Raw genomic sequence first — 18,363 nt, forward strand, 5'->3', positions numbered from 1 at the left:
TGAAACTGGCAGGGCCAGTCTGCAGGTTTTTAACTGACTTTATAAAATGCATCTAGAAAAATAAATGAAGCTGTGACCTGTGTCTTATATTTGAATTAAGGCCAGGGAACACAGATCAATTAGATAGGTCTACCAAACAGCCAGGATATAATGATAGACTGAATAGCCTCCTTTTGCACTGTATTATTTTATGCTTCTTTATCACCCAGCATCCTTAAAATCAGACCAAATTCAAGTCCAATGATTAGGCTTGATTAAGATATTACTGCTGAGCTGTGGGCATCATTCACAGTCCCAGAGGCACTTCACAACAGAATTGTCCAGGTTTCCACTTCTTCCAACTGTGACACTTTTTTTTCTCAGAATATTAATGTTGAATATTTTGTCTGCAAATTCAGTTAGATATTCATATTTCAGTACTGTCAGCTTTTCACTCAAAACTGTTTCAGTTTCCAAAGTTGCGATTTCTTTTCAAAACAGCCTTGAAGAACACTAGGGAGAAAATGAGGACTACAGATTCTGGAGATCAAATTGAAGAGTGTGGTGCTGGAAAAGCACAGCTGGTCAGGCAGCATCTGAAGAGCAGGAGTCAATGTTTCAGGCACAAGCCCTTCATTCATTCCTGATGAAGGGCTTATGCCCGAAACGTCAACTCTCCTGTCCTTGAAGAACACTATGCAGAGATTTGTTTCTTTGTGCAGATAATGAATATATTCTTCACTGATATCTTAAAAACACAATACAGCTGCATAAATCTGTTTTAAATGTTATTTGGCTTTCGTGTCTTTACATTAATGTTGAAATACAAGTCATGTGTTTTGAGCGAAGTAATTGTTGTATTAGTGCATAAACTTCAGACCAGACAGACAAAGTACCTTTAAAAGAGTTAAATGACACGTGGCATTCTAATGTAAAGGGACTCACCTCACCTTCAGTGCAATGGAGTAGGTGTACTGTGTTCAGTCAGTTGTGTATATATAATGAACAGTACTATCAGTAATCATAGAATCCAGTGTATAAATCTATAGCAATGTAAATAGGTAGTGTTGTTTATGAGACATGTGACTCAACAAGAATCCAAACTTAGTGGTACCTGTTTTGTGAGCTAACAAATAAGGCAGCACTCACACCACAGCACACAGCCAGTGGTATTTGATCCAAGAATCCATGTTATGATGGCGCATCAGTAATGACACTTGGATCTATTTTTATCATATTCATTAACCATGTGGCAAAAATTAGAAGACATTGTTTGAAGTAAATTTACATATTGAGGTCTCCTAAATAACATATAAATCATCTGCAAGAAAATCCAAAATAGATTAGATGAAAAGGCATAAGTAAAAATCATAACACTCAAATTCTATCACATGAAACACAACAATTAAGGCCGAATAAGAGTAACTAATTTTATTTCCTTCTCTCAAAAGGTTTCACATGTACATTAATTGAGATGTCATTTTAAGGGAAGATCATGAAGACGTTCACATCGGAAACGTCCAAGTTTCACAGGAATGCAAAACAGTCAAGAAAATTGAACAGGGTTTATAAAAGGTGGCAATGAATTAGACTGTATGATTCCCTGCCCTCTATATCAACATTGATATAGATAATACAGAGCGGTTCATAAGGCATCAGCATAAAGTGGGGCACACAAACTTATTCTACCTCAGCAGGTGGAGAGTGTTGGCTTTTGATATTTAAAAATCTTAATTGTGACGGTTTCTCAATTTTTTTTGCATCAAAATAAATTTTAAAGTGCTTCTGCACATTATTGAGCACTATTTGATAGAGTGAGACAAAACAAACTACTGCAATCTGATGAGTGTCACTGGAGGCAAGATAAAGAATTTGAGAGTTCTTCAAGTGAGCTGCAAGGTGACAAAATTTGCGCTGATGAATGCTGACATACTGAATAAAATCGCTACATGTCTGCACGTAGGTCAAGAAACTACATTGTTTTGCTGAGCCACAGTGACAGCCAGGTGACAAAGATTAATAGCTTTGTATTGACTGTGCAACTTCCAGTTCCTTATCTTTGTCAAGTCAAGGCTTTGTCCAAGAGCTGAACGTGTTATTAGACTTATAATTGCAGAGACATTTTAAGGGTTTCCCCTTTGGGGACTGCAAAATCCAATAAACCTTTCATAAAACTTCAAGCATTCAAGTCCAAAACCATTGTCACAGAGACAGGCATGCTCTCAGCTATAACATACAGAAACATTGAAGCCACTGACGCCGAATAATGAATGACTTATTAAGTCAACTTTGAATTTGGGTCAGCTGTTTAATAAAATTGTGAACAAATGTTTTCAGTATGAGTGAGTGGCAGTCGTCCTTGCCATGATTAAACTCCTCGCATGAGACTGTGTTTTTCAGTTGCAAATCTTCGTTTTTCATTCTGGTGACTGTTCCAGTGCAGAGATGTTTTGAAAATATTCATTATTTAGAAATTTGATTTAATCTAAGTTATTTCTTCCAAGCTTAGTAATTCTAAATTTACATTTATGTAATGGCTGGACTTTGAAGAATTGAGGAAAAACACATATTTCAGCCACAAACTATTAGAAATATTTTGATTGCGCAATTCCTTTTAATGAAGTAGTTCTGAACAATAGATGCAATTATTTTACAAAACGTAACTAAAATTCATTACAATGTTGTGTCTCACTGGGGATCAAAATTAAAGTGAACAAGACCTTTTTCAAAGCACAGCACCTGTCATATTTTATCTTCCCTTTATATCTTCAAAGATATGAAAGTCATAAAACTGGGGTGAGTTAGGGTCAGGTGTCACAGATTTATTTGATGGATGCTTTGTCACTGATTGGCTTATTTCCTTTCACAGAATTTCCGACACAGCATTTGAATAAATATGAGCAATATGTTCTCCATGTACCCCTCTTGATTTGGAAGATGAGAGGTTGAATACAGATCTTTATTACTGCCGTCAGGATTTAATTTTATTTATTCAAGCTGGTAACCCTACAATGTCTAGATAAAATATGGATGATGGCAATTTAATATGATCAGATAATATCATATTGATACACTATATGGCAAAATTATAGTAAATTTAAGTCAGATTTTTTTCAGTAAATATTACAGTTCAGTATAAGAATCTAGCACAAGAACTGCATTTAAAAATTAAAGCATAAATAATTAATCACTTTATCTAAGTTAGAAGTTTTAGGAACATGGGAACAGAAATAATTCATTCATCTCCCCCACACCTCCTAAGCTCATTCATTCAAGTCGATCATGGCTGATTTATATAGGAACCTAATTTATCCAGCTTAACCTCACATACTTTAAGCTTACTGTTGCTTCCAGTCTTGAAAACTGTCTTTTTAACAAATAAAATTGACTGTGATATAAAAGGGTAGGGTAGGTAAAACACCGTACTATATTCATAGATACAACTTATACTCTAATATTCAGAATTAACACAAGGTAAATATGAGTTAACAGACAAAACATGGTCTAACAACTCTCAAAGCACATCAAATAACTAATTTGGTCAAGGCAGATCCTATCGATTTCTCAGCAACCTCCTAGGTATTGATGAGACACACAAATTTCATTAAAACCTGGTTTCATTTACAAGGACTTCTAACTCTTCACTTTTGAAGACCTTGTTTTAAAACTTTTCCAAAATATTCTCCATCGTGCACTGCTTCAATAACAGCTCATATTCTTATAGTTCAGTCTCTTCCCGTGAGAGTGCATTCCACTGAAATCCTGTGATGGCACTCACTCAAAGACACAATTACATTTTTTGTTCACTTTAACCGGCACTTCCCCTGGCTTTCTTTAATATTTCTCAGCTGCACATAGGAAATGCTGCTCTGGGCTTCTTTCAACCCCACTCTCCGATGCACGGAATCATCAGATCTTCTTTTAAATACAGACATTGCAAATAGTAGCAGGAATAGGCCATTCTGCTCTTTAAGCAGGCTCTGCCATTCTTTATGATAATGGCTAATCATCTAGCACCATTATCTGTTCCTCCTTATCCCCATATCCTTTGATCCCTTTAGCTCCAAGTGCTGATATCACAAAATGTTTTGGCCATCACTGCTTTCTGTGGTTCCCCACTCTCTGGGTGAAGAAAAACACACATTTATCCAAATTGTACTGCATCTGCATGCATCTGTTGTACATTTGCCCACTCACACAACTAGTCCAAATCACATTGACATATTTCTGTAACCTCCTTGCAGCTCACCTCCCCTCCAACTTTGCGTCATGTGCAAATTTGAAGATATTATATTTAGTTCCCTCATTTAAATCATAAATGTATATTCTGAATACCTGAGGTCTTCGCACTGATGCCTCTGGTACCCCACTAGTCACTGGCTGGTATTCAGAAAAAGATATACTTATTCCCACTCTTTGTTTCCTGTCTGCCAACTGGTTTTCTACCCATTTCAACATACTACCTACAATGCCATGTGATTTTGTTTTACTCGCTAATCTCTTATGTGAGGCTTTGTCCAAAGTCTCATGCACATCTGCTGCCTTCCTTTCATCAACTCTACAAACTACGTTCTCAAAGAAGTCCAATAAACTCATCAGGGTGATTACCCTTTTGTAAATCCATGCTGACTCTGTCCAGGCCTGCCACTGTTTTCTAAGTGCTCAGCTATTAAATCTTTTATATTGGATTCTAGCATTTTCCTCACAACTGGCGTCAGGCTGACTGGTTTCCCAATTTTCTCTCTGCCTTGCTTTTTAAGTAGAGTCGACATTAGCTACCCTTCGATCTATAGTTCTTCCAGAGTCTATCGAATCTTGAAGGATGACCAATGATGCAGCAATTACATCTATAGCCCATTCCTTAACTACTCTTGGATACAGATTATCAGGTCCTGGATATATATTTATTTGTCTTCAATCTCATCAATTTCCTTCACACCATTTCTCTACTAATATGATTTCCTTCAGTTCCTCCCTTTCATAAACCCTGTGTTCTCCAGTATTTGTAACATTCCTACATTCTTTACTCCTAACATGCTCAACAGAGCCAATTCTGATGCAACAAATTTGGCTATCTCCTAAAAGAGAGATACCCCTCAACAGTATCCAAAGTGATCTCCCTGTTTCACAGGGAAATAGCCACAGGAGACTCCTGCACTGCCTGCCTCGTTCTCTTGCTCTGCCTAGTGGTCACCTATTCCCTTCCTGCCTGTGGAATCCACAAACAATGTGACCACCTCCCTATAGTGCTATTCCCAATACTCCCCACCTTGTGGATGCTCCACAGTGTCCCTAGCCATTCCAACTCTGAAACCTGGAGCTGTGGCGGGATGCACTTCCAGCAAACATGCTGGACCCGGGCACTGGAACTGCCTTTCACTCAGGTGTGTTCTCCGGTGTGCTGTTCGAGAAGCCTCCACTGCTGCGGGCAGTGCTCAAGGATTTTCCTGATTCCTAATCTCAATGTTTAGATACAGTCTAACTCCAAAGTCTTTCACTGAGAATTCTGAGGCAGCAAATATCCAACGTGGAACCTCTTGCCCTGTTCCTGTGCACCTGACTGTATCCTGCAGGCTCCAAGACAAGGTATGCTTTACATTCGCTCTGAAAGATTTCTGCAAATGTTCTTCTCACCAGAGACATAATGTATATTTGTGTTCCACAACAAATATCATCATAAGCAAGGTCTCATCTGAATATCCTCCAGATGAGAAGATCTTTACTCTTTATAGAATTCTCCTGATTGGAACCTTCAAATATTCTTCAGCCATATTTTCAAACCACCTTCATTCATTTATCCTTCATTATGTCTTGTTATTTTCAGATTATCCTCTCCTGATTATTACCAGTGGCTTAAACTTTGTGCTGTTGGACTGCACTACATTGAGTGTACACTTTTCATGATGAGTTGTCTACACAAATATTCCTTCAATACTCTGGCAATGCTCATTATTTGAGTGGTTGGCATGTCAAAATTTACAGGAGTGTTTTTCAGGTCCCTAAGCTGTATCTGTTATTTGATATGAAATTGTGATAGGTTTGACATTGATTTATACTGGGTGTGAAATCTTTACCTTATGTTGCAATACAAAGTTTTTTTCTCCTCGAAGACCTGGAACACCATTCAGGGCTAGCTTTGAAATCTACAATGTTTAATCTTCTTGCTTGTTTCAAGATGAAAATTTGCACAGATCTTCAATAAACTGAGGGTCCTGGTTTTGCAATTTCATCTTCCAAATGTGGACACATGCTAGGCTTTCCTCTGTTTGCATATTTTTCACTGGCATCCGTTTAAACTGTATAGAGAGCTTCCTCCATTCTTTAATACTGTTCTCCAGCACCTTGAATTCTCTAGCTGTTGCTCAATCATTTATCTGCACTGAAATCTCTTTGTGATTGGACTTGTTTGTATTTGTATTGCTTCTTCTGGACCCCATGTTGCTATCTTGGAGAGATAGCACCAGTGAGACGATTGCCTTGAAATTAAAAGTTGACATGTGCAAACAAGAGGAAATGTATAGCCATTTCCAATGGTGTATATTCTCTGATTCTTGCAAGCAGCTTTGTACCAAGGTGAGCTCAACATCAGCAGGTGAGTGGTAAGTAGAAACAGCTTGAATTGTTTGGCAAAAATTGGCGGTCAACTATTACATGAGTTTGATCATTATCCAAGTCAATGTATCAACAACCTACATTTGTAAAACACTTCTATCAAAGGTGCTTTAGAAGAGTATTATCAAAGAAAGTTCAACACCAGGTCACTTGAGCAAATAAGCACATTATAAAGAGTTTCTTCAAGAATGGAAGGAAGTAGAAAATAGAGCAGATTTTAGGAATGAATTCCATAGCTTAGGAATCTTGCAGCTGAATGGCCATCAAATGCAGAACATTTAACCCAGATGTGCAATAGGCCAGAATTAGTGTGGTACATTTTGAGGTTTCTGGGGCTGGAGGAGGTAAAGGAAACATGGAAGGCACACAGCTATGCAGGCACTTGAAACAGCAGATTAGACTTTTAAAATCAAAATATTGCTTAACAAGGAGCCAGTGTAGATTATCAGGCTCTGTGCCACAGGTAAACTGAATTATGACACTGACTGTAGAGTTTCGGATACCAACTATTTCACAGAAGGGGGTCATGGAAGCTGGCCGGGAATGCATTGAAATGTATTGAAAAACTAGAAGTTACAGCAACAATGAAGGTTTTAGTGGCAGATGAGCTGAAGCAGGGGTAGAGAAATGCAATATCACAGAGGTAGAAGTAAGTGATCTTAGTGACTGTTTTTCCAGACATACTGAAATTGTAAATAGTCTGGATTAGTCTCAGTCAGTTTCAAGGGAGGACGGAAGTAAATGGTGCCTTGAGGGCAACATTTGTGTGGACCAAAACGATTACTTCAAACCTTTCAATGTTTACTTTCAGGAATTTTTGCTCATCTAGTACTGGATGAGTGCAAATCAAGTTGCAACAGTGCAGCAGTTAGAGACACTGGAAGAGGCAAGGGAAGTGGTGTTGTGGTAGAGTGCATGGGGAAAAATGATACTTAGTTTTCAGATCATGCTGCTGAAGGGAGCACGTAGATAAGAAAAGCGTCAAGGACAGATCCATGGAGAATATCAGAGGTAATGGTCTGGAAGTGGGAAGAGAAGCCATTTTATCGATATGTTTAAATAGGTAAAACAAAACTAGGGAAATGCAGCCCCACCAATGGACAGTGAAGGACAGTATTGGAGGAGGAGGCATGTCAAGGTTGCAAACCAGTAGGGAGGACAAAGAAGGTTAGTTTTCCTTTGTCTAAGTCATTTAGATTTTATTTGTGGCATTGATAAGATCACATCAGTAATGTGGCAGGTGTATATATTCACGATTGTATCTTCATTCTCAGCTGCGGTTCAGTCTTATGGAGGGGTAGTCTTATGAGCAAAGGTGAAATAGGTTGGGACACATGGGGTGATCTCATTGAAACATATAGGATTCTTAAGGGGCTTGAGAGGGTAAATGTTGAGAGGATGTTTCCCCTCATGGGAGAGTCGAGGACTAGAGGGCACAGTCTCAGAATTAAAAGGCACCAATTAAGACTGAGATGAGGAGCAATTGTTTTCTCTCAGGGGGTTGAGAGTCTTTGGAACCCCTTGCTGGAGAGTTGTGGGGCAGAGTCCTTGTGTATATTTAAGGCTGAGATAGATAGATGTTCAGTAGGGGAATCAAGGATTAGGAATGTGGGCACAAGGAATATCAGATCAGCCATGTTCTTACTGAATGGCAGAGCAGGCCCAAGGGAGTGAACAGCCTATTCCTGTTTCGATTTCTTATTGTTATCTGCCAATAGTGCAGCACCATTCACAACAAGCAAAATGAGCAGTGTTCCAACAAGGACCAGCGATGCAAGTTTCAGGCCATTATGACTGAATTGGGAACAGAGTGCAATGAAATTCAATTGCTAACACTGAGTGTTACCATGTTTAAAACATTCTTCCAGAAATAAAACCAGCTCAATACGGCAATACTTTCAGACAAAGAAGATAATTTTTAAAAGTATGAACAGAGAAGAGTCTAAAGCTGTCAAATTAAGTGAGCAATGGTAGGAACCAAATGGAACAACAGAATGTATGCTTATAGTTCAACATGCTGAATGATTGACTTTCAAATTGTGGAAGGGGTAATTTCCTTAGTGTCAGCATTATGTAGAGGCATTAACCAAAAAGAAACACAGATGAGCAATAAACATAAGTGCACTTTGCTATTTTTCTTAAGTACAACTTGTGTCTATTCAGCCAAAACAAAGTTTAACTTTAACTGGGTGAACATTTCCCTTTGCTTGAATATAGCCTGTATTTTAAATATGCTGGCAAAGATAACATAACTTCATTTGTGATTGTGCATCAAAATTGTTAGTAGAAGTCAATAAACCAAGGTCAGACTTACTAAAACAAGGTCAACAATAAAAAGGATCAACTAGGAGAAGGGCTTATGCCCGAAACATCGATTCTCCTGCTCCTTTGATGCTGCCTGACCTGCTGCGCTTTTCCAGCAACACATTTTTAAGAAAAAATAAAAAGGATCAGCAAGTTCTTAGTCATTTCTTCTGAATTTATGGAATGAGCGAGTTTGAAAAGTATGATCCAAGGGGACACTTCCACTTGAACAAAGGCCACTGGGGTTTAGAGCACAGAGAAGTGGATCTACCTCAGCAAAGGGAGGTGCAAAGAGCTCCACAATGCTTTCTAATATCTTGTGAAATAACTCTATAGGTGCTAGCATCCCGTCACCAAGTCACCCTTTATTTACAGGTGGAAAGCATTTGACACTGATCCAACTTCTTCAGAGTCAGCTCTCAGAGTGAATAGGATGTCTGACACTCTTGTTTATGTCTGTCAGCCAGGGGTCCCTGATTGGGGCTGTTAATCTGGTCCAATCAGGGAACTGTATGCTATGAAATCCACCTGGCTGACCTCATTACAATCACTACATTCCTCCCCCGACTCCAAGGACATAGGCCAGTTCTTTTTTTTTGTAGTTCCTCCTGGGGCATTTTAGCACCGGGTCAGGTCCCTCCCACTCTGTCTTGGATACAGATGGCGTGTAATGCACAGAAGGGCATCCTGAATCCTGAATCCTGAAGAAGGGCATGTGCCCGAAACGTCGAATCTTCTGTTCCCTAGATGCTGCCTGACCTGCTGTGCTGTTCCAGCAATAAAGTTTCAGCGTGTAATGCACAGTAGCTTGCCTTGTATACACAATGTCTCGGAAGAAATTCATTCTCTTCTTCAGGTAGCAAAGGCATTGAGGCAGTGACATCACTGTGTCCATCTCCGATTCCGAGGTTTGTTCAATGCTTGATGGAGAGGGAAAACCCACAGATTCTGATCACCTCTCCAGCTGTTCTGAGGGGCCAAGTATGTTTTGTTGCTGCTCTATTTGCAAGTTTGCAGCTTTTACATGGTCCATGTTCTTGTTCAGGATCATTGCACCAACCTGAACTTTATACATCATTGGACTTGACCTCATGTTGACCATGCCTCTTACCCATGGAGGGCCATTCCAGTGGTTCCTAAACCAAACTTCTCTGAAGTAAACTATCTCTCTCACTTAGCAGAGTTATGTGTTTGGTATTGGTGTTCCTGACGCCATTTCACCCTATCCCCAGACTTAATCTGGTGCAGAGTCTTCTCCTCATTAATAACACTGCTGGAGCTTTCCTATAGTTATAATGGGGTGGTCCTAAACTTAAATAGGAACTGGGACAATTTGGTATCTAGTGAAGCTATTGGCTGTTTCTTTAAAGCTGCCTTCAAAATTTGGACTGCTCTTTCTGTCAGTCCATTGGATGATGGATGATATAGAGCTGTCCTTATATGACGAATGCCATTTACTTTAGGAAATACTCAAATTCCCCACTGGTAAATGAAGACCTGTTATCTGTGACCAACACTTCTGGAAGAAGTGTATTGCAAAATATGAGTGCAGTTTATCTGTTATCATCCCAGTGTTTGATGAATGAGCTCCATGCATGTCCAACCACTTTGCGTCTAGATTAGAGCCAGTCAGGCAGCATCTGAGGAGCAGGAAAATCAATGTTTCAGGCAAAAGCCCTTCATCAGGACCACTTTGAGTGAGCATCCACAATGACTAAGAACATTGAACCCATGAAAGGACCGGCACAGTCAATGTTTAACCGAGTCCAGTGTTTACCCGGCCATTCCCACAGATTTGGGGGAGCTACTGGCAGTAATTATTGTCCTTGTTGGCACTCTGGGCATTGCCCCATCAACGAGGCTATGTCTGCATCCAATCCCGGCCATTAGACATAACCCCTCACCAACATCTTCACTTTGCACACCTCTGGATGACCCTGGTGGAACTCAGCCAGTATCTGGTGGCAACCTTTGCTTGGACAATCACACTTACTCCCCACAATAATATGCCATCCTCTACTGTGATTTGGTCTCTCTTGATCTAAAATGGTGTCAATACTGGATGTGATAGCCCTTTGGTTTCCCCCATTAGCACCAGCTGTTTCAGTTTTGTCGGGACCAGATATTTCTGCATCCAAAATCTGATATTGTCAGCTGTAACTGGAAGTGTGTCCAGAAAATTTAAAACCATTACAGACTCTTCCAGTGATGGTTCCACTGATGGTATATCTGCTTAATGTATTCACATTTGCTATTTGGCCTCCTGGACGGTGTTCCAACTTGTAATTATACGTACCTGGTAATAGAGCCCACTGCTGAATTCAGCCTGAAACTATAGGCACTGCTGATAGTCTTCTTTAAGTGGAATTGGCAGCGGTTTGTGGTCCATTATTACTACAAAGTTACATCCATAAAAGGTAATGGTGGAACTTCCTGACTCCAAATATGACCGCCAAACCTTCCAGTCTGAACATATTTATGCTCTGCACTCGTCAAAGTCCTAGATCCATAGACTATTAGGTGCTTCCCTTCATTGGGCCATCTATGAGCTAATATGACCCTGATGTCGTACTGGGACACATCGCAGCTCAATACCAGATCTTGCTTGGGATCATGGTGTGCCAGCACTGTTACAGGAAGATAGCTGTTTCTTTACTTCCCTGAAAGCTATTGCATTTTTTAGGAGTTGATGCATAGGGGCCAGGATGGAGGCCCAGTTAAGTATGAACTTTCTGTAATAATTAACCAGCCCAAATAAAGACATAAACTCTGGTACAGAGATGGGAGCTTGAGCACTTTTGATCACCCTCACTTATCTTCCAACAGGTAAAAACTGAAGCAAAATATTCATTTAATATCTCTCCCATCTCCAGTGGTTGAACACAAAGATGACCTCGCTGATCTTTAAGGGGCCCTACTCTCTCTCTCGCTGCTGTTTTGTTCTTAATGAACTTATAGGATCTCTTTGGGTTATCCTTAACCTTATCTGCCAAGGATATCTCATGTCCCCTTTTTGCCCCCCCCGATTTCCCTCTTAAGAATGCCCTTACACTCTTCATACACTTCAAGAAATTCATTTAATCCCAGTTGTCTACATCGAATATATGATTCGTTTTATTCTTGACTAGAGTCTCAATATCTTTATTCATCCACTGTTCCCTAATCTTACCAGATTTACCTTTCACTCTAACAGGAACATAATGCCTCTGAGCACTCATTATCACACTTTTGAAAGCGTACCTCTTGCCAGTTGTCCTTTACCTCCGAACAATCTACTTTGAGAATTCCTGTCTCAAACCATCAAAATTTGCCTGACTCCAATCAAGAGTTGAGAGTGTAGTGATGGAAAAACATAGCACGTCAGGCAGCATCCGAGGAGCAGGAGAATTGACATTTTGGGCATAAGCCCTTCATCAAGAATCTATTAAGAACTTTAACTTTTATATGAGGCCTGACCTTTTCCATAACTATTTTAAAACTAATAAAAGTATGATAATGAGTCCCACAGTGTCCACCTACTAACACTTCAGTGACTTGCCCTGCCTAGTTTTCCAAGAGAAGTTCAAGTTTTGTTCCATCGTCATGCAGTATATTTGCATATTGATAAAGAAAATTTTCTTGAACACATTTAACAAACTCCTCACCATCTAAGCCCATAACATTCTTGCAGTCCTAGTCAATGTTTATTAAAGTCCCCTATTCTTACAACCCTATTATTCTTACATATATCTAAGATCTCTGTGCATATTTCCTTCTTAATTGCCCTCTTGGGGGGTCTATAGTACAATTCCTTTCTTATTTCTAATTTCAACCCATATATCCCTCAGAAATATCTTATCCAATGATGGTAATACTGGTTTCCTTAATCAAAAACACCACTCCCCTCTCCTCCTTGCCTCCCTTCCTAGAGCATCTAAAACCAGGAGCACTAAGCTGCCAGTCCTATCCTTCCCTCAACCAAGTTTCTGTAATAGTTATGAGATTCCTGCCCCATATACTGATACATGAGTTCATCAGCCTTTGGAAGACTCATTGCATTGAAAATAAATACAGTTTAATTCTTCAGAGTTACCTTGTTCTCTGACTTGTTCTTGTTTGTCTTTTCTAATAAATTTACTCTTTTCTGATTCAGAACCATTTGTCTTTTTATTTTCACTGCTACTTCGAAAACCCCCAAACTCACTTTCTAATAATTTACAGGCTCCTGAAATAGAACAAGCCAATCTCCCCACCAGGGTATTGGACCCATTCCAGTTGAGGTGAAACCCATCCCTTTTGAACAGATCTTTTCTACCGCAGAAAGATCCCAGTGATCCAAAGATCTGAATCCCTGAACATTGCACCACATCTTCAACCATGAATTTATCTGCCCTGTCCTTTTATTTCTTCCTTCATCAAAGCTTGACACCAGGGGGAAATTGAAAAGTGGGGCACTGGAAAAGCACAGCAGGTTAGGGAACTTCCGAGGAACAGGAGAATTGACGTTTCAGGCATGACTCCTTCATGAGGAATGTTGCGAAATAGGTTGGTCATGTAGGCAGCTGCTGAAGAAGGAGACATGGCTGTAGTAGCAGGTCTGCTTTAGGACATGGTTGATGAGGTTGAGGGCAGAGGAGATAACGTGAGGGGTGCAGTGAGAGAGATAGACTCACTGAGATCCTTGTGGAGAACTTCTTCAAGGTGGGCATCCTTGGAAGAGGCTTCACAATAAGGTTACAGTGACTAGGAGAAAGTGAGGACTGCAGATGCTGGAGATCAGATTGAAAAGTGTGGCGCTGAAAAAGCACAGCAGGTCAGGCAGCATCCAAGGAGCAGGAGAATTGACATTTTAGGCATAAGCTGTTCCGTTTTTAAACCTGCCATCTAACCTCTTATATTCACTGCAAAGCCTCAAGTCGTTCTCTATCTATGTTGTTCTTACCAATGTGTACAACAACTTCCGGTGTCTCACTCTCCCTTTTGACAACATGCTTCAAACATTTTGAGACATCCTTAACTTGACACCAGAAAAACAACATCCTATACTAGAGTCACACTCACTGCTGCAGAATTTCCTGTCTGTGCCTCTGACAGAAGAGTCCCCTATAATAATTATTCTTTTAAATCTTGACAAACCTTGCATAATGTAAGATTTATTCTTAGTGCCCAAAATCTGACTGCCACTTCTACTTTCCTCTGACAGACTATTCCCTTCATCAGGATCCAAAATGGAATATCTGTTTGAGAGAGGAAGAACCACAGGAGGTGTCTGAACAATCATCTTACCATCTGACTGATGCTGTTGCATAATCACCTCTTGAAACCTACTAGTCATCACACTTTGTCTCTTGAAAGCCTTCAGTGAAAAAAAAGAAGCTCTCAATAGCACCTTATTATCAAAGTAAACAACTCTTCCTTACCCATGGATTTTAAGCTTGATCATGCAAAAGATAAAAAAAAACCTTTTAAACAACCAAGCACTTTGTTTTAGCTGAAACAATAAAAAAAAAACACTTCGATTCCTCCAACTGTCAACGTTCTATCTCTAGGTTAAGAAAAAACCTTGCTTCAGAGCCGTCCACTAGTTGGCCTTTCCACAAACTCTGTATGTAAAACACTCTTTCCTTCATTGCATATTTCTTTTGCTTTGGTGAAAGTTTTTTTGAAGTATAAAGTTTCAAACTTTAAAAAAAATCCTTCTCCAGATTGAAACTGGACAAATACTTGGTGCTATCTCTCCTGCACAAACCACACCAAAGTCACCCTTTATTTACAGATGGAAAGTCCTTGACACTGATCCAGTTCCCTCAGAGCCAGCTCTCAGAGCGTCAGGATGTCTGACACTCCTGTTTTTATCAGTCAGCCAGGTCTCCCTCCTGGACCAGGTTAACAGCCCCAATTGGGAAGGTCATTATCTATGAGGTGAACCTGGCTCACTTCATTAAAACTATTACACTTTATATGCAAGCACATTTCACAATAAAGTGGCATTGTCCTGAAAAATATCATTAGAACGAGAAACATTGGAGCTAACAAAAACAAATTGTGATATGCAGGATGCTCTGCAGTACTCATTTTTAGATCAGCTGGCTTTCTAAGTGCATCAATGCCATTGAGTTTATATGCTTCCAGCTGATTGTAACATTGGACAAATCAAATCACAGAGTGGAGTCTGGCTAATAGACCATAACTTTTATTTTTGCTTTTTTTTAAACTGTGGTGGTCCATCATGGGACATATTCACACAAGGCTGCCAATGTACTTTTAATAAAAGAGCATCAAAATTTATTTCACACAGAAGGAAAAGAAATGCTAACTATCTGAAACAAAGAACTATTTGAAATGATCTTGTACAGATATCAGAAGTAAAGATTCAATCCTTTTGCTCTCAATAACAATGTTAAACATACTCAAAATTGTGAAGGGTTACACTGATTTCCTTTTAAAGTTCCTTGTTCAGTAGGTTATTGTCCAACAGGTTTACTTCCTGGTGTGGTGTGATTTTTAACTTTGTCCACCCCAGTCCAACACCGGCACCTCCACATCTTGTTCAGTGGGCACTGCTAGTATTTGGTAATAATCTGGTAAACTTCAACATTCACTTGATTCTATCTTCTTTAGTTAACATTTCTTCGACAAGACCCTTAAGCAAACTGCTAACACAACCCCCTTAATTTTAGTTTGGATTCCTCAACTCCTCTACAGTCTTCAATCTCTGGAGCTTTCTCTACCTGGCACTAAACAACTCATGACTTGACTTTTCTCCTGCCCTGACTGTTCTGAAGACTGTTAAACCACACTGCTGTGCTGTTTTCCTCTGAATGATCTACTTTGAACTGAAAGAAATCTACACATTCCCTGACCTTTCAGAAGATCTTTTTAACAAAATGAATTTTTTTCTGTTTATGTCCCTGTTACATATGACACCTTGCAGTTAGGCAACAGCCCTGCTTTTCTCTTCTATCTTTTTTCTCTAAAGCATTTAATTATTCAGCACATGGACTTTTTATAGGCTCATTTAAATGCATGTAAACAAATGTCTAGATGTGTTGGCACCTCTTATACAACTCATAAATGAAATAAAGTGTTCCTCTTCTTAACCTATACAACATAGAAATACAAACAAAACTTCAAAGCTATACATTCTTCTGTCCACCTTATGACTCAGATTTCCAAATTATCATATTAAAAGTATAATAGTAATAACAAAGAGGCTTTCCAAAAATCTGCATTTATCAATCACTAGGAACATGCAGAACAGGAAGATTATTATGTAAATCAGCTTAAAACAATTAGTTGACGCCAGTGCCTGAATTGAATATGACTTGGAGACTAAACATAAATCACACAGAACAGAGTGTGCTGGTCGGAAAGGGGTGAGCACATAGGGAATAAGGGGTCTCAGCAGTAGGCCGTATCTGCCAAGGCATTTTTGGGATATTTCTCAGTTCAATTGCAGTGAAAACTGATGTCACGGACATTGATGAAAGGAATCGTATTGTCAGCTAGTGCAGTCACATCTGCAATACCAAAGCAGTGGAAAGTCAATATTAAATAGGGTTGTCATGGAGAGCACAGTTCTTAACTTCCATCTGACTAGCTACTTCAAGGCTGCTGTTGGAGACATAAGCAACATGCTGTAGTTTGCAGTGCATAAGGTCTCTATACAAAAAGAGAGACATCTTCATCTCAGTCCCTCTTGTTACAAATATGGCAATACAGTGTGTAAAAGAGATTGCAGGTTTTCTCAAGGTGCACAATGCCACTGGTTGCAGACACAAGCCTTTGCATGGACCTCATTTTGACTTGGACATGTTAATGAATGAAAAAGGGGTCGAGTCAAGAGTCAAGAGTAGGTTTATTTGTCATTTCTACCATATGCAACTGATACAGTTAAAATGGACAGCATAAACTGCACAATCATATGCAGGGTGGCATAAAATGCCTCAGATGTGCAAAACACGCAAGACAGCACAGTAATTCCTAACATGTCAAGATAATAGCTACTGTGGTGTACAAATGCTAGTGTATTAAAAGAATGATAATTAATAAACATTGTTCAAGCAGCAATATGAAGTTGTGCAAAGAGTTTCAGACAGAATAGAATCTGATCATACATTGTTAAGGAGCCTGATGGCTCGGGGGAAGAAATTGTTGCACAGTCTGGCCATGAGAGATCAAATTCTCCAGTAACTTCTGCCAGATGGCAGGAGGGAGAAGAATTTGGGTGAGGGGTGTGTGGGGTCTTCCACAATGGTCTTAGCCTTTCGGATGCAGTGTGTTGTGTAAATGTCTGTAATGGAGGGAAGAGAGACCCCAATGATCTTCTCAGCTGTCCTCACTATCTGTTGTAGGGTCTTACAATCTGAGACGATGCAATTCCTGAATCAAGCAGGGATGCAGCAGCTCAGGGTACTCTCGATGAACCCTCTGTAGAATGTGGTGACAACAGAGATTGGGAGATGGGCTTTCCTCAACCTGCGCAGAAAGTAAAGATGCTGCTGGGCTTTCTTGACGATGGAGCTGGTGTTGAGGGACCAGGTGAGATCCTCCACGAGATCCTCCACTAGGTGACACCAAGAAACTTGGTGCTCTTCACGATCTTCACTGGGAAGCTGTCGATATCCAGTGGAGAATGGTTGCTCCATGCCTTCCTGAAGTCAACAACCATCTCTTTCATCTTGTCCATGTTCTGAGGTAGGTTGTTGGCTCTGCACCAGTCTGTTAGCCACTGTACTTCCTCTCTGTATGCTGACTTGTTGTTCCTGCTAATGAGACCCACTACAGTCGTGTCATCAGCGAATTTAATGATATGATTCAAGCTGTGCATCACTACACAATCGTGTGTCAGCAGATTGAACAGCAGTGGACTAAGCACACAGCCCTGGGCGGAGGGCCCCATGCTCAGTGTGATGGTGTTGGAGATGCTGTTCCCAAACCGGACTGACTGAGGTCTCCCAGAAAGGAAGTCCAGGAAAAAGTTACAAAGGGAGGTATTATAGCCTCAATGTCCAGTTAGTCTGCAACAGCAACTAGTTAATGCCCCAGGATAGGATTGACTGGTACGAGGAGTCACAGTTTGAAGATATTAGGAGGAAGGTATAAAGGAGACTTCAGAGGTAGGTTCTTTACACAGAGAGTTGTGAATGCATGGAATGCTTTGCCAGCTGTGGTGGTGAAAGCAGAGTCATTGGGGACATTTAAGTGATTGCTGGACATGCACATGGATAGCAGTGAGTTGCGGGGTGCGTAGTTTAAGTTATTATATTTTTCAGGGGATCTAAGATGGCGGCGATCTGAGAAGATCACACTGCAGAGCTTCGCATCGCAGCAGGAGCAGGATAGTCCTTTAACCCACCCAACCCAGGTCATCAGGATTTCTTGGGGTGTTGGAAAGATTGTGGAGCCCCAAGAAACATTTAAAAATTGACTTACCTGTATTTTCAGCTGTCCAGAAATGCCTAAAAAGGGAGGAGGAGCATCTGAGGC

The 18,363-nt window shown here is 40.1% G+C and overlaps 1 protein-coding gene across 1 annotated transcript in view; it reads right to left on the reverse strand.

The window, feature by feature from the left end:
* The window catches only part of LOC122558401, a 389,098-nt gene that overhangs the window by 15,384 nt on the left and 355,351 nt on the right, over positions 1–18,363 (reverse strand). The gene's annotated exons all lie outside the window — the stretch shown is intronic.

Source organism: Chiloscyllium plagiosum, chromosome 17, assembly GCF_004010195.1.
Source record: "Chiloscyllium plagiosum isolate BGI_BamShark_2017 chromosome 17, ASM401019v2, whole genome shotgun sequence".
Classification (NCBI taxonomy): Eukaryota; Metazoa; Chordata; class Chondrichthyes; order Orectolobiformes; family Hemiscylliidae; genus Chiloscyllium; species Chiloscyllium plagiosum.